Consider the following 24,541-nt stretch of genomic DNA (forward strand, 5'->3'; position numbering starts at 1 on the left):
ATTCCATGACTACCACTCTAGAACAAAGTCCATGAGTTTTGCACATCCTTCATTTATGCTCATTTTGACTTGGGGAGGGGTGGGTACATGTATAACCAAATAGGGGCAAAGGAAAAGAGAAAAAATGTAGTTTCGACCTTGGCATTAGAAACAACTCGAGGTCACTGCACTCTTCATGTTAACACTGTAGATGAAGAATGAGTCGCACAAAAGGAAGAGAAAATATTCTTGGACAAGGATTTTGCATGAATTCATAAGACCTTGACCTCTGACCAAGTGACCTTGACCTCTGGCTATAGAAACTTCGAATCCTTTAGGTGATGTGAGTATTCTTTGACTGTTTGAGCAAAGTAGTAAAAAAATATGCTCCTGACTAAGATTTACTCAGCGATGTGATATGACTTTGGTTCAAGGGCATTGTACATTTGTTTCGAAGGAAAGCTGCAGATCTGTTTACTAGCTCTCTGGTTGAAAAAAATTGTATAGACAAATCAGTTTGTTTATCCGATTATTTTTCAACCAGAGAGCTACAGATCTACAGCTATTACGAAGAGACACCCTGTTGGTGAAGTTTGAGCAATACGAAATGGCTATAGAGATACGAAACTTTACATCTTCATAAAAATGAGATTTCCATGTATTGCTTGTTTGATATTGTGATCATATTCCAAAAAATATGATTAGTTTAAACAATATTTAATTGATAATTTACAATAGCAGGTACATGTATTTGGCATAAAGTACAATAAGATTGGGAAACAAGCCAAAGGGCTTATACAAATCCCTCTCTTAGATAAGAAAAAATATGAGAGGTTCAAATTACATGTATGTATGATTAAATAAAGAACCAGAAAGCTTATATAAAAGAGGAGATAAAGACATCCAATATATGTATCAATCAAGACTAGACATTTTGACATATGCATGAGTTTGAGAGTTGGAATTACAAGTGCATTTATTTTTAAACTAGTGAGCTAATCGACCCACGAACGTATAACTTCATGTTATACTATAAGGAAAACAATACAATTATGTTCAGAACAATTTGAAGTAAAACACCAAAGGAAATACATGTATGAAATACATCCCTGTACTAATATATCCTAGACGCTATTTACATATTTAGAGAATATAATTAAGTAAAAAAAAAAACAGTGTCGAGGTTACACTAGGTACCCTGAAATCGTTTACTGTCGATGATAAATTTTTGGACCATATAAAAAATGTATTTATTATCATTATCGCTAAGATTGGGAGACCCAAAGAGTAATATGTTTACATTTGTTGAATCTCGAAGTTTGTTAATTGTTTCACTACGTATTACATTATAATTTGGGCAATATAAAAGATAGTGGTCATTACTTTCAGTTGAACCACATGTGCATAAGGGGGAGGGGCAGAGGTTTCTGCGGAACATATAAAGTTAATGATTGTATTCATTTGTACAACATATTACGCATTACGTTTTAAAAGGCATAATTAGTAGTAAATGTGGTCTACTTTCTACATCATTTAAACTGGTATGCTTTTCTAATAGAACTATGCACATTATATAAATAGTGCCTGTTTGGGAGGGTAAATGTTGAAAGTGATGCCCCGAGAAAGCTATTGTCAACCAACGCGAAGCGGAGGTTGACAATGGTTTTCGAGGGGTGTCAATTTCAACAGTTACCCTCCCAAACACACACTATTTATTTTATTATTTTATAATTTTATTTTATTATTTTATTATCCTGAATGTCTTATTTTTAAAGAAAATTTTACTGCTTTTATATAGAAATGAAGTGAATTCTACGGCGAACCGTACGCGCATAATTTACGCGCATGTTACAATTCGTTGTGTTACCCGTTCCCAAGTGTGTTGCTGAGGCTGAGGGTATTAGAACGGATTATCAACCAATCAGATTTCAGTATTTAACAGGGAAGTATAATAATAGTACATGTTTTACGCGGAAGAGATTTTCCAAGTTATGATGTAATCTTCCGTCCATCCATGAACCACGGCCAGGGAAAAGATTTCAAGTTTTTAAAAGACAAAACAAAAACAATAGACTCGTGTTGATACAAGAATAAAATATAAGAAATGGTCAATATCGTGTGCTAATATGATCAGTTTAATGTAGGTAACTTAAAAAATATATATTACATGTACATTGTTTTATATGTTTTTCAAGCACGCCAATATACATGTACTTCAACTCTAAATAGTAATGGGAATTTGGCCAATTCATACACACCTATTTAAAAAAAAATATTCTATTTAGCGTGAGAGCCAGATTAATGAAAATATTCATCGAAACTCAGTTTGAATTAAAAATCAATATTTGTACACCCCGAGGTTGCATACACCTGCATTCATCTTTACAGTTGGTTCCTTTTGCCGAGTTTTCATTTTTTGTAGACAATGCTGAAAATTGAACATAAATGTAAGTATCATGGAACACATGCACTGTACATAGACCTTAATTTAGGTAATTATTTTATAAATTACATAGTTTGACAAATTATACAATTATATGCATAGGTTTGTGTTCTGAATTTGTAAATGAAAAAGTTTTGAGAATTTTGGAATAAATCTATCAGTCTGTTTGTGCAATTTTGTCCAGGCTAAACCACTGTTTTAGAGAATTTTGGAATGTCAACAAGGTCAACTTTTTATATAAAGAAGCATTATCCAACCCATGTAATCTTAACAATCATTCAAGAATGTGATATCTTAAACACATTCCACATCTTTTGGATGGTATGCATTGTCATTTTTGAATAAGAGACACTCCGATTTCAAATAGTAATGAAAATAATGAAAAATGATCATTTTATAAATTTCAAGAATTTTTTGATTTGATTTGAATTACTTTTGATAATTTTATCAATGAATATTTTTTGATATTTTATATCTTATAACAGAAGGTAAAACTATGAACATCTTAAAAACTTCATAATTTGTCTTGTATACTTGGAACAGCTTTCGAACAGTGAGCAGCTATTCCCCCATGTTCTCCAGAGCTCTTCCTGCATCTTCATTTTGTTTTCAAAAATCGGATTCCACCTCCATGTCAGTTGCTAATTATTTTAAGAACCTCCTTAATTAAATATGCTTATACAGCCTTCAGTAAGCTGGCAAAATATAAATGTTGGAAGTCATGGTTTATTTTTAATCTATATCAACCTGTATGGGATTTTTTTTTTATCCAAGATAGAACGATAACTTGTTTACAGAACTTTTATTTACTTTATTTATGTAGGTGTGTAATTTTTACATATAATTAATCGCCTTTTATTTTTAAACCCATAGAATACTTAAGCGCAATTAGGCACGTGTACTCCTTTGTTCAGATACAAGTAGGTTAAATAAGTAAACAAATAAAAGAATTAGTAAAACATGGCAGCATGCACTTTTGTTACCCATTATAATGTATTATCTAAAGAATGTAAGAAGTATTACATTACAAGGTGTCATTTAAAAAATGGGCCGCTGAATATTGTACGTGCCAGAAGATTTAATTCATACTAGAAACACAATGAGATTCATGCATAAAACGCTGCATTGGTTTATTTTGAATTCTATACTGTATACAATATCCTCAATGTACTTCACTTAAAATTAAGTCATCATATTAACTCACTGTTCCGCAAGGAAAGGAGGGATGCAGAATTATAATACACGGGGAATAACTCTAATTGTTTTTAATTCTTGATGTCAGGTGACCACATGCTCAGCCATGTTTAAAAGTCTGCATGTTTGATGTCCAATTCGACGAATATGTGAATTGATTGACTATAAATAAGGTTTGTGCCGCTAATAATTGCCTATTTATTAGACAAAAATTGAGATACCTACATGTAATGTTAGTTGTTTTAAATTAATATCTTTCAGATAAGTACTTTCGTTTTAATTTTCTGCATGAGTTGACCTTTAACAAATATATTTTATGAATAAATACTCATCAATTAATGCAAGTTTTATAAATATTCTATCTGGTTATTGTAACCCTTGATTAAAGCAGGACTGCAACATATGGTTTTCATGTTGGCTCTTAATATATTAACAAATAATACTACATTTTCTACAAACAGTACATTTTAATTTTTCGCTTAATTTTTCATTACATTTTTAGAAAAGCGATGGATCCTCGTTCTAGTGCCCAGGACGTGCACCGATGTGACCTTTGTGAGACTGCCATAGTACACAGCTACTGTGACTTTTGTCATGTCAACCTCTGCAAGCTTTGTATAGCTGATCACATCTCAGATGGATATGACAAACATAAAATAGTCCCTTTCCAGGAACGAGTGCAAGAATTGCAATGCAGTGCAAGAATTGCAATGACATATTTGTTTGTTCTTCTTGTACTGCATCAGAAACGCATAAAAGACGCATAAAAGACATATTTTTGTAGACGTTTCCGAAGTTTACACGACAAAGAAAAATGCTATTGCGGACGAGGCAAATAAGTTAGAAAATCTTATTTCTCCTACATATGAAGAAATTGCACTCGACTTGGAAAATCAGCTTGCCAACCTGGATGGAGGATATGAGAAAATTACGACAGCAATGTCCAAACAAGGAGAGCAATGGCATAAAGAAATCGACGTCATTATCAATAAAATGAAAACTGAAATCAGCGAGATTAAAGTAAAACACAGAGACTTATTACAAAAACACTTGGATGAAATTAAACAGACACAGGCTCTCATAAAACAATCATTACTAGCCATAGAAGAACTCAAGAAATCCACTGAAGTATCTCCTACCATTGAATACAGCTCTAAGATCAGAGAGTTCAGCAAGCTGCCACCAAAAGTAAAGATTACACTTCCAACATTCATTCCAAAACCATTAGACCATGAAAAGTTGTATAATTTGTTTGGGCAGATCACTCCTTTGTCTACTGCTACAGAAGAGAATGTCTTGTCATTAAACCAACCCAACACTTCAGTGAGAGAACTACTGGATGAACCGGAGCTTGTTGCCACAATACATACAATACAAAATCTACGCAGTGTTACCTATCTTAATGAAGATAGTTTTTGGACAAATGGATCTTCAAAGGATATTAAATGCTTTAACATTAAAGGTGAATTGCTTCATACAGTTAGCAACAAATCAGAGCAACGACCAAATGATATAGCTGTAGACAGGGATGGGAATTTACTTTTCTGTGACGAGACATCAAGAACAGTGAATAAAGTAAAGAACGGACGGAGAGAAGAGTTGATCAGATTACAGGGATGGAGGCCTTGTTATCTGTGTGTCACCTCTAATGGTGATCTCCTGGTTACCATGGTCAGTGATGATGTAACTCAATCCAAAGTTGTCCGTTACTCGGGATCTACAGAGAAACAAACAATTCAGTTTGATGATGGAGGTAAACCTCTGTACTCAGGGAATAAAAGTGTTAAATACATCACTGAGAACAGAAACCATGACATCTGTGTAGCTGACAATGGGGCTAGAGCAGTTGTGGTGGTTAATAAGGACGGGAAACTCAGATGGAGATACATCGGTCATCTATCAGTTACCAAAAACGAACCATTTAAACCAGTTGGTATCACAACAGACAGTCAGAGTCGTGTCCTGACAGCAGACCCTGACAACCATTGTATTCACATTCTGGATCAGAATGGACAGTTTCTCCGCTACATTGATAACTGTGATCTGGAGTATCCGTGGGGTTTATGTGTGGACAATAATGACAATCTGTTTGTATCAGAATATTCTAAAGGCAATGTAAAGAAAATAAAATTTCTCAGATAGACACCAAACTGGGTGATATAGATTAAGCAAGACTATTTCTATGAATTCGATAATTTGTTGTAAGTGAAGTAAACTTTGTTCATATCAGGGGTGCAGAACACTTATATTTCATACTATGTATTAATAAATATTTACATTCAGTGTAATTTATTATCATTGCATTGAAAATCTGCGATGTTCAATTTCATGTGAATACACTTAGCCTAGATACGTCAAAGGACAAATAAAAATGTCATCACGCATTTTTGAGTTACGACTAAAGGAAACGTTCACACTTACATAACCAATTTGATATTTACTTAACTATTCATCAAAATTAGGCACTTTATCCACAGGGACCAAGCCCGTTTTAACATTAATTTCAGTGTAACCATGACCTGTGTTAGGATCGAATAATTGTTTACAGTGACATTGGATCTATTAGGATCCAATAATTGTTTACAGTGACATAGGATCTATTAGGATCCAATAATTGTTTACAGCATCTCATACATTGATCATGTGACACAGTATTCTACAAATTTCACTTCAAGAGAAAGTGATATACTAATACATTGTATTTTCATTGGGAGTTGAAAGTGAAAGTGGGGAAAAGGAATGGGGGGGGGGGGGGTGACGAGGCCTATGTCTATTTTTTAATACTATGTTTGATTTCTCCTCCCCCCCCCCCAATCTAGATCAATGCACTTTTTATTTTATGTCAGTGGACTTTCCTCCTCAGCAGATTTAAAGAAACATGCAGTTTTGTAACGTTAAATATCACGAGACTCTGAAAATTATCAAATTATAAAACAGCAGTTTCTCTAGTACTTTAACTATGTCTTACCAGAGACATAAATAACAATTTATTGTATTATGTTATGTTATTTATATCTCTGGTCTTATTTATTAACTAACGGTAAAAGCATAACAATTACAGCAATATTACCGAGCGCAGCGAGAGGCGGGCGAAGCCCGCCTCGCGAAGCGAGGATTAATGGTAACACGTATATATATGAAAATCAGTGAAAAATGAAAGTTGAATCAGGGGTACTAAGGCCAAAAAAAATTTCTTCCAGCCCTGGGCGCCGCCATATTGGCAGCCATTTTGTTTTTAAAAAGTTAGTTCGATCATTGATTGACTGGTACTTGTCGATGTTTATTGCCCCTGAACTCGATTAAATAAGTTCCAATGTTTCATTTGAAGGTAATTTGAATTAAAAGAAATTAAAAAGGAAACCAGATAAGTTTCAGTAGTGCTTCAATCAAGAAACACGACTTGTTCTATGTATGTCTTATCAAATTATCAGATGGAAAATAAAAACATAAACGTCAAGGAACTGATCTTTTAGATACTTAATAAAATATTTAATTTCATTACTGCGGCATTCATATGAATTTAATTGATGAACAATGAAAGAAGAAATAAAAAAAAAGTTCGGAATCACGTAACTCTCTTCGGCTATTTCCGAAGACAAAATGTGTACGTTTTACGTCTGAAACATGACGTCATAATGTAGACTGAGCACGCGACGTTTAGTTAAACTTTGGCTTATGATTTGAGTAGGCAACCAGGCGGATCCTACTGTGTGCGTTTCAAATAAATTTTGTTCTACAAAAATCAAACTGCACTATGTTAAATCTGCGCTCGGTCCAACGGTCACACCGTTTACATATTATAGCTTTTTGGCAATAAAAAGAAATTCTGTCATTGAAATATAAGGAGCTATATCAATGAAACTCTTCAGGTATTTCACCTTATTGAATAACAGTTTAATTAAGGTGCAAAACTTGTTTGTGTGTTTGGTCAAAGATCTCTCTCTCTCTCTCTCTCTCTCTCTCTCTCTCTCTCTCTCTCTCTCTCTCTCTCTGAATGTTTGTTTTCTGTTGAGAAAAAATATAGAGAGAGGCATACAAAAACTATTCAGTTATATTTGAAATCTTTTTTACTTCGCCAATCCGGAATTAAACCGTATCGTTTAAACTTTATGAATGATGTACTAAAATTACCTTCCATTAAAAAGAGTAAATTTGTTTGCCCGACCAAGGCCGGTTAGCCGTTAGATACAGCCCAAATGTAGATAACTAAGGAGTGAATACTGACAGGTATGCATTTTACAAACCAGTTAATGATGCTTAATCTAAACTTTAAATAATAAAGTTCTAAACATTGTTTTCTTCGTCAACATTACGAAACGTGTTTAGACCGAATTTCCTCTAAATAACATATTCGTTACAGGGTACAAAGTTACTTTGGAGTAAAGAAAAATTGTTCGCAGACTAGAAGGTAATATTTTTAAAGATTTAGTTCCAAACTAATTTTCCTGGCAAGATAAAAAGACGCTTCTCTCTAGTGGAATTTACACTGTCTCATCACTCTCAAGATCAAGTTGAGGTACAATATCTGGTGCAAAAAATTTGAAATTAGCGAAAAAAAAGAGGTAAATCTGCAAATGAATACATGTACATGAAATGGAACAACTTATGATTAACAACTTTTTTTGTAACCGTTCTATTACACAGATTGTTCCCTCAGTATATCCAAAACTTCTTGAGGGTCAATCTTGCAAACTATATGCTTACAGGAAAACTTGCTAACCAAAAGTTGTTGCATGTAAAAAATTACCTAATCCAAAAAGAATTGTTTTTTGCACTTTAAATTTATATCCGATTTGGGCTATTATTTGTAAAATTGTTTTTATTGACATATGTCTGTGTTGTTCAAGATTTTCCATTATCTTTAAATTAAATATCAAATTTTTATTTCTGAATTCTAACTTTACCAAAAGCTTGACAAATTAAATTTATTAACCTCATTTCTCTTTTCTTATAGAATTTTTTCAACATGTCTATTGATTTTGCAGATAGTGACTGTGATATTTTGAAAATGGAATTAACATTGAGAACTTTACCTCGTGTTTTACACAAAATGAATACACAGACTGTGATTTGCCGTAGAATCAGCCTGTGTCACACACGCCTCTTTCAAAATTGTGTGGGCAAAAAGTCATCAATGCCAGCTAGATGGAGCACAAAGTCAGTTATTGTAGCTGAGAGGACTCTGTTCCAAATGTTGCCTGTTGTTTACCGGCAGACAAACAGACATATGGCAGGGCACAGTAAATTTTCCAACATCAAACATCGGAAAGAAGCGCAGGACAGTAAAAAGTCAGCGCTGATGGGACAGTATGTCAAGCTAGCACAGTCAGCTGTAAAAAGTAAGTAGAGAAAGCTTCCTAGATTGTATTGTATATTGAAACTTCAAATACCTTTTAATTTATATTTTTAAAAATCTCTACTGAGGTAGGTGTTGGACACTCATTAACAAAAATCAATCAACCAATTTACAGCCAAAAAAAAAATAATAATAATTCACACACTGTATTTATATGATATGCACCTTTCAATTTTAATGGATTTATTCATCGATTTTTTATTAATAGATAAACTAGTTTTCTAGACCGAGACTTGGGCCTTGAAAAGAATCAAAATAAATATTTCATTACTTCTTTGGCTAGAAGTATTTGTTTTTATATGAAAAGGGTGTTGGAAAACATAAAATTTTAATTTTTTGACCATGTGAGCTAAAGTTGGTTAACTGTATTATATTTACATCCACCAAGTACATGTATGATTTATATAACCTATGTAGAAACTGACAAGATTTAAATCTACACGCCCCATATTTTGATTGGTAGAAACCTTCATCAACCTTCAGCAACTTAAGAAAAATTTGATTCATGTGGGTTATGTATTTTTTCTGCAATGTCACCATCTTTGCATGAATCAATAATCAAGAAGGCATTTTATTGTTTAAAGAGTTACATTTGGTGTTATTTCTATTTCAGTGGGTGGGTCTACTGACCCCAAACTTAACCCCAAGCTGGCCAAGGTTATAGAGAGTGCAAAGAAGAGCAGTCTGGGTGTTGAAACCATAAAAAAACTACCGGGTACTTGAAAGAATGGTAGGAAGAACTTTGATTGAGAATTGCTGGATTTTGTTACATTCAAATTGATATACAAATTCAAAGATCATGTACATATATATTATTACCAGTAAATAATTTATACCATTACATTAAGGTCAGACGACACGTTCCTCGAGAATCTTTTTTGTATCTCCTCGTAATAAAGAGTTCCAATAAAAAATATTAATATTATAATTACTTTAAAAATGATCAAAATTTACTTCAATGTAGTTATTTGTCTAGATGGTCGAGTGGTTAGAACCGTGGCCGCTCACTGTAAGTAGCGTATAGGTTCTAAAGGTCGTGAGTTCAAAGCCCCGCCCTGGCGGAGATATAGTTCTAATTTAGTGAATTTTGCTTTGATGTAGATGTATTTATTTTTATATCAGCAATTCAAGTGTATTTTCAAGAAGATTATATAGGAAATTGCATACTCTAGTATTTTGCAGAAATGCCTGGTAGGTTACCCTAATTTTTTACAAGAAAGCTTGTCAAAGTAGTAGTAAACCATTAACAAATTCCTGGAAAAAGTTATCTAAAATTGAGGAACGTGTCGTCTGACCTTAATTAAAGGTTTAATTTTTATGACCTACAAAATAAATAGGCATTTTACAATTTTACACCCTTCATGACGTAAAACATATATTATATAATTATATACATGTTCAGTACATGTATATGATTGATAGGAGATGAACCAATCTAATTAAAATTAGATCTTTGATCCATGCTTTTAATGGATCGCTAAACAACTACGTCATGTTTGTGATCCAATTGTGATCATCAAGATCCAATTTTGATTAGACTGGATATGAACAAGTCTCCCCTTCTCAACATTATCAAAGTAAATTATTATGATTTGAATAGAACATGTTAGCTACTTTTGAACTTTATTTTATTTGAAAGAAAAATAAAGAATACAAAGATATCATGATAGAAGTTTGTGGACCAGCCAACTCCATTTTCTTGGTTATGGTAGACGCAACGAACCAAGTGAGTGCTCGGACAGAGGTGAAAGCAGCAATGAGGAAACATCCGTAAGTTTGTGTGTTGTTCAGGTAGAAATGGAAACATTATCTGTATTAAAGTTTGTTTGAATTGTTAAAGCAGCTATGTAGAAATTTTTGTGCAAATCTGTATTAATTTAAGTCAAAGCAGATTACTAGTTCAAATCTCTACATAATGATGAATTTTACTGTAGATAATCTTTGCTAGCCAAGGGTTTTCGGTCCACTCTGCTCCCCATTAATCCTTGGCAGATCTCATTACGAAATCTTGATGACAAACATTGCTTTATGATTGACTGCAGCCGTGATTGGCTGATCCAATCGCAGCATTTACAACAGGCGCTTGTCAATAAACGTTTAAAGAAACACACGTGTGATATTGGTAAAACATTCTGTGCTTTTAACAAGTTGAGACACAAGTTCTCAAGTACAGTGCCTCCTAAATGATGGTCTAACCAGATTGCTCTAAAAAACGATATAATTAACTGCATTGAACGGAGATTTACAAACCAGTCAAGGCCAGCATGATAGTATTGGAAGTAAACATGGCGAATGTAGCCTCGAAAGTTGCTTATCCTGGTAGTATACAAGTTCCTGCTTATGGCTATTGCTTTTAGATGTTCAATGAGCTGTGTTTTATTTAATTTCTTTTGTCCGCAATATTCACGAAGATGATACCTGGTTTTATGGCATGACTGCTTTCATATATCAGTGACTTTTTCCCTTGGCTAGCAACGATGACCATAGACAATGTAATATTATCCCCAATTTGCAAATTTTTTGCTTATTTGACATATGTATAGTTTATTTATCATTATATCTTTCATAATCAAATAATTTACAGTTAATTTGAGTGACTTTTTCCAGGTGTGTCAATCCACCTTAAATATCAAAATACACTAATAGTCTTGTGTATTTTAATAATCATCTCATGTCCATATTTACCACGGTGAGATCAATATAATCCCTCTGACCAGAATTCAGCTTTGATTTCATGCTATGATTTTAATACAGAGTGAAAGTCAGCAACTCCCCATCCAGTTTGCACTTATTCAAGCAGCAGGGAATTTTGTACGTGACCCCTGACCCCGAATGCCCCAACTTTGACCTTGAGGAGATTGCCATCGAGTGTGAGGCTGAGGATGTAACCAAGGAAACAAATGAAGAAGGTCATGAAGTGATCAAGGTTAGTCTTGAGTTCTTGTTTGCTAAGACCAAAAAATAAAAGTAAATGTTTCTCAGGCACCGCTGCTTCAGACCAAATGATGTTGCAATAATTACATTCTCTGATAATTGGAAAGGGAGAAAAAACTCAATTTTAGGCTTAAATATTAATTTATTTCCCTTTGCAACTCTTGCAATAAAAAAATAAACCTGCCTACCTCATTAGATTTTGAACATTTTGTTCGAGAACCAATACATTAATTTTGTTTGTCTGGTCTTACCTAAACCACCTCTCCACTCCTACTATCAGATGGGTATTTTTTTTTTATAGAAAAATTAGATAGGAATAAATCAACTGAGCTTCAATGAATATCAATGATTTAGTAATATAGATATATAAAGTAAGATATTGACATTTAAGGGAAAAATGGGGAAATGAATAATTGGTTCTCTCTACTATTTAAGATTATAAATCTCTTTTTTCCATTTTTAGCCGGGCTCCGCTGAAAGCAGAGTTCTGGCTGTAGGCGGGCAAATCGCCAATGTTACTATAAAAAGCACAACTTCAAAAGTAAACAAAAAAGCAAACAGCGTCAAACTAAAAGCTTCCGCTACACCAAATAGTTACACAAAGAGCCACGGTTTGTCAAAAGTGTTAGCATTTTGTTTCTTTATTTAATTTCAAGAGAATTGTTTATCTTTTTAGCTCACCTGAGCCAAAGGCTCAAGTGAGCTTTTCTGATCACAATTTGTCCGTTGTCTGTCGTTGTCGTCGTTGTCGTTGTTAACTTTTCACATTTTCATCTTCTTCTCAAGAACCACTGGACAGATTTCAACCAAATTTGGCACAAAGCACCCTTTTTAAAGGGGAGATAATTGAGAATTATTAAAAATTTGTTGGTATTTTTAAAAAATCTTCTTCTCAAAAACTATTCAGCCGGAAAAGCTTAAACTTGTGTGGAGGCATCCTAAGGTAGTGTAGATTCACATTTGTTCAAATCATGGTCCCCGGGGGTAGGGAGGGGCCACAAGAGGGGGATCAAGTTTTACATAGGAATATATAGAGAAAATCTTTAAAAATCTTCTTCTCAAAATCTATTAAGCCAGAAAAGCTCAAATTAAATTGGAAGCATGCTCAGAAAATGTAGATTTAAGTTTGTTCAAATCATGGTTCCCGGTGGTAGGATGGGGCCACAATTGGGGGATCAAGTTTTACATAGGAATATATAGAGAAAATCTTTAAAAATCTTCTTCTCAAAAACTACTAGGCCAGGAAAGCTCAACTTTGAGTGGAAGCATCGGAAGGTAGTGTAGATTCAATTTTGTTTAAATCATTGTCCCCGTGGGTAGGGTGGGGCCACAATAGGGGGATCATGTTTTAAATAGTAATATATAGAGAAAATCTTTAAAAATCCTCTTCTCAAAAACTATTTGGCCAGAAAAGCTCAAATTAAAATGGAAGCATCCTCAGGTAGTGTAGATTTAAGTCTGTTCAAATCATGATCCCCGGGGGTAGGGTGGGGCCACAATTGGGGGATCAGGTTTTACATAGGAATATATATAGAGAAAATCTTTAAAAATCTTATTCTCAAAATCTATTAGGCCAGATAAGCTCAAATTAAAATTGAAGAATCCTCAGGTAGTGTAGATTCACGTTTCTTCAAATCATAGTCCCCGGGGGTAGGGTGGGGCCACAATTGGGGGATCAATTTTTACATAAGAGTATATAGAGAAAATCTTTTAAAAAATTTCTTTTAATAACTTTTTGGCCAAAAAATCTCAAATTGGCATGTAACCATCCTCAGATAATGTAGATTCAAATTTGTCCAAATCATGGTCCCTGGGGGTAGGGCGGGGCCACAATGGGGGATACATTTTTATATATAGAGAAAATCTTTAAAAGTCTTCTTCTCAAACGTATTAGGCCAGGAAAGCCCAAATTTGAGTGGAGGCATCCCCAGATCATATAGATTCAAGTTTGTTTAAATAGTAGTCCAAGGGTAGGGTGAGGCCACAATGGGGGATGAAATTTTACTTAGGAATATACAGAGAAAATCTTTCAAAATCTTCTTTTTAAAGACTATTTGGCCAGAAAAGCTTAAACTTGAGTAGAGGCATCCTCGGGTAGTGTATATTCAAGTTTGCAAAATCACTAGTGGTAGGGCGGGACCGTAATGGCGGTTTGAATTTTTACATAGGAATATATAGAAAAAATCTTTAAAAATATTCTGGGAAAGTTTTTGGTCCAAAACTCAGTACTTAGTGTGAAAGCACAGATTATGAGATTAAAGGTAGATTTAAGTTTGTAAACCATGATTCCCTAGAGAATAGTGGGGCCACGAAATGGAGGGGGGGGGTATATAGGAATAGAGAAAAATCTTAGAGGTACAACAACAAAAGGGGCTTGGTATTTACTAAAAAATAAGAGGTGGATAAAAATTGGCAGATTTTCATTTTTTTTAGCAAGATCTACTGTACTCAGTTGTCAAGATATTTTGATACTGTAATGCTAATTTGATCAGAATGAAGTCAATTGTTGCTCAGGTGAGCGATGTGGCCCCTGGGCCTCTTGTTTAGTTTTCTTATTAATAACGTGTTTTAAAAACAAGACTATGCATTTTGGACACATACGATGCGCATGAGTTTTCACGTACTACTTTGCTGCGCGTTGAAGAAATGTATATAACGCTTGTTGCAAAATTCAAGGCAGCAACTGTTGAACTTTTTTCTACTAGACAGACATATTTTGTTTATAGCTGCTTACAAAATTTGGTCGCTCTGTGACGCTTTTCCGACATTAAAAGCATGAGAGAGGGAGAGAGAGAGAGAGAGAGAGAGATTTTCAGTCTTTACTACACAATATACATAAAGACACACAAAAAGAGACCGGCTTTCAGTACCTCAGTACTTTGATTTTTTTTTTTTTGGGGGGGGGGGGAGGGGTTAAAAAACTTAAAGTACACATCTTATACAACTTGCATTATTTATTATAAATGCAGATTTACTTCAAAGGAGGCATGTAGTCAACAAATTAACCATCACATCTACATTTTATTTAAAAAAAAAATGATTTGTTTAATAGCAATTAACTATTATTTAGTAAAGATAATTTCATTTATTTTCACTTTAAAATTTCAATGTTTCGCCTATTTCTTTATATAGAGCTCTTTTTTAAAAGGAGATTTATATAGTCTTAAAGGTCTTACACAAGGAAATAGCCAATCAAACTGAAGTTCCATATACTAGTATATAGAGAATTTCCTTTCTTTCTTCCTTTTTTGGCACCTTATTTTAGGCCTATAGTATTGATTTTGGACTAGGTGGCTAGGAGAATTATTACTTTAGTGGAATTGTCACACAAATTTCAATGGAACCATTTTTTTTAGATGCGCATGATGCAACTTCCTGGATGGTGCTGAGCCTGTTTGTCAACATGTGGAACCCCCGTGTACTTGGGGGTAGGTATGTTTACTCTCAATCATCTCTCTTAGAAGCCGCATAAGGCATTATTTTTCTGATCTAAATTTTTTCTTGAAGCATTTAACTATAATTTCTCTTTCATGAATTATATGCTGAGAGTATAGTTAAATAATTAACTGAATTAAAGCTTTATAGCAACATATAGTGAAATTAACTCTTTGTGTGAGACCTTAAGAGAAACATGTAACTTTTGTTTAAACTGCATTTTTTCTAATTTCAGGAGTTGTCTCCCTTGTTAAAGTTAAACAATGTGGGATGCTGTCTTGTCACCAACGGTGAAATTTGACACCTGTATACCCGTATTTCTACCAATCGTCTCAGTTCTCTTTGTTGTGTACATCAGACAGGTAAGAAATTAAGTTAATGGAGGAAAGGGATAATTTACCTTAAAATACATTGCATACAGTGCAACTGTTTAAATCAACTTACTTATCACTCAATTTTTCAATAATCTTTTTAGATTTAAAGATTATTGATATTGTTGATTGAATTAGTTTTACTGTATTAATTAGAATCCAAATTAGAAGTGCATGCATTTTGAATCGTCAATTCCGATACTTTTTCATCTGCTTGCTAGAAAAATATCATCACAGTGACATTATTCTGCTAGTTATAGAATTTCTTTTCCAAAACATGCAACAAAAGTATTGACAAAAAAATTGTGTGTTTATAAGATTTTTAAACATAATCAAATATTATGGAATTTTTATGTTGTAAAAACCTTTTGTCTTTCAATATTCTTGTTTTGTTTAATGAATTTAAGACACTTAAAAGCCTAGAATCTTTAACTTTCATGTATGTTTCAACAAAGACCTGAATAAAAGTAAATGACAAGCAAATTTTATATACTGAACTTTGAAACATCCTTTTATATTTCAATCCTATGTTATTCTTAAACTAATGATATCACAGGTCGCCCACGATGGCCGGAGGTCTTTTCTCCATCAGTAGAGAATATTTTACGGAACTTGGTACCTACGACCTTGGAATGGATGTTTGGGGAGGAGAAAACTTAGAACTGTCATTTAGAGTAAGTAGGATCCTTTTTCTTGTCCATTCTCATATGTTGAAAGAACATTTACTGTTTGTAATATAATTTAAATTCATGTTTGATGAATCATAACACTTTTCAAAACTCATTTTCTGCAATACTGTTTTATAACTGGTTACTGGTTAAAAAAAATATTATGATATCATGACAGTTTTGTATGATTTTATTTTTCATTTTGAAGGTCTGGATGTGTGTAGGTACCTAAGAAATCATTCCATGCTCTCATGTTGGTCACATTTTCAGAAAGAGAAGTCCGTACAAGTAGAGGACTGGTGTCAACGTTGTCAAGAAAAACTCAATCTGATTGGCCGAAGTTTGGATGGACGAATACAAGAACTATTATTATGAAAGATTCAACTATGATCTGGTATGGAATTTCAAAAACTTCTTTTGATTTTTAGTTCCCTGAATGTGAAACTGAAGGAGAATAATTATCTGTCTGTCTGTCAGTTAGTCTGGCCAGGCCCTCTTGGTTTGCAGCCTATTTTTTCTACATGGTTTAAAGAACTGATTCAGAAATAAAAATGGGGACAGCTGGTAGATTACATGTTTTGGTTGTGCAATACTCTCAAAATGTTTAATTTGTTATGATTAAGACATTTTTATTTCACTTCGATTTATAATACAGTGGAGCCTCAGATATCCGGACGCCAGATATCCGGACGCTTCACTTACCGGTCGATTTTTATTGGGAACGGAATTTTTACACAATAATTTGTCTCGTTTATCCGGAATTCCGCGTTCCGGATCCGGACAGTCAAATTTTACCACATAATACAGTTTTCGTTTAAATTTTACCTCATTTAACCGGACGGTCACATTTAAATGTTCGGGGGCACAAAAGTTTTTTATGCGCAAGTGCAAATTGGTGTAAAAACATCTGACACTGGTTGTTGGTTTTAAACAATGCCTTCGTCCGGTAATCGGGGTCACCTGTGTCACGCTATGTACTCGCCCGAGGATATTACGATAACCATGGATGCGACATGTTTAATTTTCGCCATTTAACTTATGAACTGTTATTGTTTAAAATGACATGAAAATTGTTTGATTTGTGTTTAAAAAAGTCATCTATTGATTGAAATTAAATTCTATCAATCGTAGTGTGGTTAAATCGTTCGTACGCCTATTCATTTTAAAACGTTATTGAAATGAAATATTTGATAATTTGAGTATTGTTTACGATAGTTATTAAGACCGCTTGGGATGTTCAGGGTATCGACATTAATTTTATAGCGTGTGTTCAATTAACAGTGTAATAATAATTTATGCCAAACATGGCGTGGATGAGTGTTCAGGCTACTTGTAAATATCGCTTGGGTGCAATTAACTCTATAGGAAGATGGATACGTAAAATTAGCTTGGGTAAGTTCTGTCAATGAAAAAATACCTTGGACAATTATCAATAAGGGAATATATACAGATTTTCACCCATTTTCAATCATCAAATGTTGAGCATCTTCAAACATGTCAACACCACCGGCCAAGAGAGCGAGAGCTGCGATCACCGCTAGCTTGAAGAAAAAGATTTGCCAGCGTAAAGTGGAACACCAACTTTCTTCTCTTCGCTTTGTTATGCGAATGTAATTAAATTATCGGTTTAATACAGTGATTGTTATGTACATGTACATGTGTATGTGTTGCCTTGAAGAATGTAGTGCTTGGTTTCCTGTGGAAAAAACATACCTTAAATAATGTTTTTAACAATATTTTGTTTTGTTAATTTAAAAAAAATCTAAACTTTTTTGTAGTGCTATCAAAATAAAATATTTAATTGTATAATTAATCTATGAGTTATGTTGCCATAAATATTAAAGGTAAATATCACAATTCAGATATCCGGACGCTTCACCTATCCGGACGATTTGGCCTGGGGACAAAAGTGTCCGGATAAGTGAGGCTCCACTGTATATGTTTTGTTTCTACCGTTAGATTAAGAGTTTGAAAAAATGACATACTCTTGAATAACAAATTGAGGATATTCATTTGGAAAATGTAATTTGTATAATATAAAGTCAACAATAATCTAATTAAACAAATTTAGATGAATAATAGATAAATACATTGTTTTCTTAGGGAGATTACGGAGATGTCACCGACAGAAAGAAGCTTCGGGAACGTTTGCAGTGCCATAGCTTTGACTGGTTCGTCAAAAATGTCTACCCAGACCTGTTTGTTCCAGGGGAAGCCATTGCTTCTGGAGAGGTACGGAAGATAATATCATCATTTTATCGTCTCATCTTTCATTGTTTTCATGTTTTTTTTAAATACAGACAAGATTGAAGTAAACAAAGAGCTAATCCTGTGCCATATTGGATATTTATGGCCCTAAGAAATAGACTTGCTTTAATTTATGTTGCTATAAGGAATTTCAATGTTGGATAGGTCAGCCACAACAGTACAGTTAATTTTCTCAAATGAAGAGTAACACGCATAATCAGGTTATTTAAAATGTTAGCAATACTATGATAATACTGCATAACAAACTACATATATTTATCTTATTCAACAAGCGTATTCAACACGTATTCAACAGGCGTACCCACTGCCATTGAAGCCTAATATATTAGAAAATTGGCAATTTTAAAGTTTGCATAAATTTTAATGTTACGTAATGCATTGGTTACAGATCCGCAGCAAGGCCAAGCCGATGTGTATCGACAGTGCGGTGGATAACCACAACTACCACAAACCGGTCAACATGTGGCCTTGTCACAACCAGGGGGGCAACCAGGTGGGTGTGGTCAAATTCACAGATATTAATTAATTTATTGATTGATTTAATTTGATAACTATTTTATTCAAGTATAAAGGAATACATTGAATTGGATTGAACAGCAGGCACAATGCCTTTAAATGTTCTCTCATAAAATTATTTCAAATTATGAATATGATTATAAAATTACCTACAATTTATTGAAATTGGTTTTGTAAAAATAAATTGTCCTTTCAGACTAGTACTTAATTTTTTTTTTTCATAAAATCAAAAATGATTTGTTTGGGATTAACCTATAATGTTATGGTTGAAGGGTATGCACCAATTCAATGAAGATTGATAAATATTAAGAACAGTATAGTATTTGAAGTCTGGACTGCAAGATTCTATGAATTTTCAAAACTGACAGGAATTGATGGTTTTATTGTATAATTGTAGTATTGGATGTTGAGTAAGAACGGAGAAATCCGTCGAGACGATGGATGCCTGGATTATTCCGGAGGAGAGAGCATTATTGTTTATCCGTGCCATGGCCAGAAAGGAAACCAGGAGTGGCAATACAGAGAGGTAGGTCAAGGTCAAGTAAAGAAAAAAATTATCATAATTTAATTACTGTGGAATCATTAAAGTTCTTTGGGGCCATTTTTCATGGATTGCTGAAATTTTCAAAGTTTGTGGGGACTTTATTCGTGTATTCTCTTAAACCTGCAAAGGAAATATGGCTTTTTTTTTATCCTTTTTTATTAATTTATGGAGGATGTTAATTCATGGATGAGAGGTACCCACGAATTAAACGAAAATTGAGCTACCATGAAATCTATTGTTTCCACAGTAATTTGCAGTGACTTTATGTTTGCGACAACTTTAATCCAGGATTTACTTAAAATAAATGGTTTAGGGTGACCTATAAAAAAAATCACTGTTATTCAGCTTTTATTTACGCCGACTTTTATTAACATTTTTCTAGGGATTAAATGATTTAGAATGACTCATATTGAAAGGAATGGTTTACGGAAGATATTTTATCAACTTTTATAACTTTTTTCTTGTACACAATAAAAGTTGGTTAGCAATATTGGCTCCATCAATTAAAGTGGGATGAATAGTACATGCATACCTGTACATTCCTTTTCATACATTGTAACTTTCATGAACAGGACAACTCCATTTACCATGCCAACACACAGAAGTGCATGGAGACCAGCGTGGACGGTCAGAAGCTGACCATGAAGACATGCACAGGGATAGACAGACAGATCTGGACCTGGAAGAGGAAGTCACCTAGTGGGATAATCAGGAACAACTAAGGGGCAGACAACTACTGCTGCTGTGGTGTGAAGGGTTCTCTCCCTTTGGAGAGAGAAATATTCACCCACCAAAAAAAAAATGTTCAACTGCCAAACCCCAATATTTGGGATAACAGTTTAACATCATACTGCTTAAACAACATGTGTGATAAACTTGATTGTATATTTGAAAAAAAAAAGAAAGAGGAATATTTTTCTATGCAAACAGTATTTTTCTATGTTGATGTGACGATGGTTTCTTAGTCGTAAGCACTTTGCTAGATCTGTGATTTTTTACTGTATGCCATTAAACTGCAGGAGGGATAGAAGAGGAAATACATTGTCATTAGAGAAAAAAAATCATGTTTATATCAACTTGTGTCAGTTTGCAGATTTCATTGAAATTGATGGCTGATGAAGGTGTATTCATATATCTTGAAGAAGTCAGTCATTCAAAGAAGGAAATATGCTAACTTGACAGTACTTTAAACATAATGTACTTATAGCTTTAGATTTTTGGAATCTAGAAAGTACTTTAATTTTAATTCAAAATATTGAATTAAAAATTAATTTGCTCAGATGATAAAGCAAATGAATTTTTTCATAGGTATTCAAAAATCTTGAGATGAAATAAAGTCTCTGTTATAATCAGTTATTTTCGTTTTGGGTTATTAATCATGTTTCAATGCTTTATCATACAAACTAATGTATAAGGTACCTGCCAGAGTTTTATTGCAATAATCATTTAATTTTTCAAAGTTGTGGTCAAGCTTTCAAGATCTTATTGGTGCTAGTTAGTTAAGAATTATATTGTTCACATTTTGCGATAATTATATTTGTCATACAGAGAAGTCTGTGATTTTTTGCCAGACATTCCTGCCCCATTGTTGTTGATTTTGCTCAGAGAATCACAAACTACACAAAAAGTTGACTTTAAAGTTGATTAAAGGATATGCTTGTTTGTTAAAACTATCTTAAATTATATATCTGTGTTTTAATTGTCGGCTACAAAATATTTTAGCAAAATATTCAAAGCGTTGTTTTTCTTGTTAAAGATTGTTCATGCATGTGTATTTATTTATCACTTTTTTTCTTAAAAGAATATTTCTTCAAATAGCTTCAGTATTTTTTCTGTATACCGGTATCTGAACTGACACAATACACTAACATAGCCTTATCCCGAAGTATTGTACAATGTATAACTGGTTTTTAATGCAGACATGTTAGGATCCAAAAAGTAGGTACATTTATATTTTGTTATTTTTTCCAATCTTAAACTAATGAATCAAATTTTATATAAGAATAAGTTTATAATTTCTCTTTGGCTATTGACCTTTTTATAAGCAAAAATATCCCTTTATCTCCTGAATATTCCAGTTAAACACACAATTTGTGATCTTCATTGGTGGGATTTTTCAAGTGTATGTTTTTGGCATTTAGCTTGGTTTTGAATATGAAGTCAAATTTACTAATATTTTATTGACTTTGAATTCTTCTGAAGCCTCTATGAATAGATGAAGGAGAAATCCAGATTGTCAAACTTTTAGCAGAAAGCTTGCATTTCTTACTGCATAGACCCAGCTAAAGGTCTTGGACAGTTTTGTTGTAGAATTGTAGGGGTCCAAGCTTTAAACATCCCTTTATCCAGCCTTTATTTGCAAAAAAATATGCATATATATTATGGACATGCCATCGACGTAAGGTCGAACTGTGTGTCTGCTTAAAGCCTAAAGTATAGAAAGAAAAGTCTCCTTTATACGATACATTCCATGTTTGTTTTTTACTTTGTGTATAATGAAGAGTATATATTTACTTTGATGTTGTTATATGCTATTGAATAATGTGGAGCGTGTTTGGTTTTGTATATTTTAATGTATATATATATGTAAGAATTAGTATTACATACTTCTTTAATCAGTACCAATGAAATCCAATACCCATTGTGTTATATATGTGATTTTGTAGAAGTGGGCGAATATTTAAAATAATTAACTTAATTAGTTATTTTTTGTTTTTTGTTTTAAAATATATGTATTAATTTGCATATGTTACATGTACTAGAGGCTGTGCCCTGTAATGTGTATTCTGACCAGATATGACTGACCAGATTATATAAACCTCTCTCTCTCTCTCTCTCTCTCTCTCTCTCTGTTGAAAGGAGAGCAAGAGCTAACATAGGTTAATGTTGAAAAATCATAACTGGATACCTAAATTATCTGTCACCTGTTTTCTTCAGTCTGCTGAGTTTGGTTTAGAATTTGTTCTGTTTGCTTTACACATGTGGTTGATCTGCAAATACAAGTTAATTGGAATACATGTAATCAATTTTGAAGCGCATTTACATATGTTTATCTATCAAACACCTTTTTTTGTTTACAACAATCCTACTTAAGGAGGGTGGGCGGTTAACAAATTATCCATTAGATCTGTTCCAAAAAAGTTGATGGTAATATGATATTTTTGGCTTGTATCTAGTGAAACAACAAATTATCTAACAGATCTGTCTAAAACAATTACCTGTATTATATCATTTTTGGCTTATAACTATTATTAACAAAAATTCAAATCTTTTAGCTCTAAAATGTTAATATTTTGCCTAATTCTCTTTGTTTCAAGAAGATTATTATAGTCTAAAAATGGCAATGACCAACAAGTCCTACTTAATGAATTTGGAACTTATGAAATTGCTTTAAAAAGACAATATCCTCAAGCTGTTGAGCAAGATCATTCTGATCAGCATGTGTGAAATTAATATGAATGAATCTTCACGTTTGTTTTTTTAGAAATAGTAGAGCAGTTAAAATGGCATTCTGATTTTTGTTTTAAATATGTATAAACTGGTAGTATGTGTGCATGCATGAGAAGATCTTTTTGTTTTTTAAATTTCTCTCTATTCTGAAGCACAATCCATGATACATTCATTTATTATAATTGTTACTTAACAATTTCATAATCAGTTTGCATTATGTATTCTTCATTTCAAGTCTTATAGAATGACTGAAAACTAAACCTGTGTGATCTATAGGTCAATTTAATCTCATGTATTATCCTTCAAATTCACATGTTGATTTTTGAATAAGCATTGATTAAAACTGTATTCTTTTTTTCTCTTTCTAATTTTTTTTAAAGTAATTGTCTATATCTACATAATGATGTTTCAGTATTCTTTACTTTCAGTATATAAATTAAGACTAGAATATTTGATATTTTTAGCTCTCAAGTCTTGTTGATGTTTCATAAAAGAATACATTATTAACTGAAAATGTATAATTTAATCTGCTTGTTTTCTTTTATATTGTCTTTTATGGTATATACCATATATTTCAAGTATATACATGTATCTAATCAGGTGCATCAATATAATTGTCAGAATTGAAAAAAAAAATGCATTGACTGTATTATATAAATGTAAAACCATCTATTTATTTTATTTTTCAATGGCAAAAAAGGGGGAGGGGTCATTTAGATGTTTATGTGTGTATCAATTCTGGTGCACATCAAAAAAGGATAGAAATGCAATAAATATGTGCACACTTGTATAAACTTGTCAGAATTGCAAGTCTGTAAAGATTTTCTGTAATTCTTTTTTTTTCATAATGTGGTATATACATATGTGTATTATATATAAAAATAAAACTGGTGGTGTATGACTGGGGAAGCGAGGGCTGGTAACCAGCCAAGTGTGCCTTAATAAATTCAACTTACAAATGATACTGGTGTTTTGTTTTTTTACAACCGATTTGAAATCTTTAACAAAACAGAACTGTTACATATCTCTATATTCTGCACGTATATAACGTGAAAATAGGGCAACAAACAACCTTTAATGGGGGGGGGGCAAATTAAAACAAGATAGATGGTGTATAGATGAACTTTTTACTAAACAGGGTACATGTAGTGACCATCTGAAAAGGTAAAGTGCGAGTCAGATAGTGTAAAAGGGGGAGATAGTTTGCTTGGGGCAAGGATTGCTATGCCATTCCATGGCTACCACTCTAGAACAAAGTCCATGAGTTTTACACATCCTTCATTTATGTTCATTTTGACTGGGGGAGGGATGGGTACATGTATGACCAAATAGGGGCAAAGGAAAAGGGAAAAAATGTTGTTTCGACCTTGGCATTAGAAACAA

General features: G+C 33.1%; 1 pseudogene; it reads left to right on the top strand.

The window, feature by feature from the left end:
- The first annotated feature begins 3,709 nt into the window (after window positions 1-3,709).
- On the top strand, window positions 3,710-24,122 carry LOC128162238 (uncharacterized; annotated as a pseudogene).
- Window positions 24,123-24,541: the final 419 nt, after the last annotated feature.

The sequence above is a fragment of the Crassostrea angulata genome, chromosome 9, assembly GCF_025612915.1.
Source record: "Crassostrea angulata isolate pt1a10 chromosome 9, ASM2561291v2, whole genome shotgun sequence".
NCBI lineage: Eukaryota > Metazoa > Mollusca > Bivalvia > Ostreida > Ostreidae > Magallana > Magallana angulata.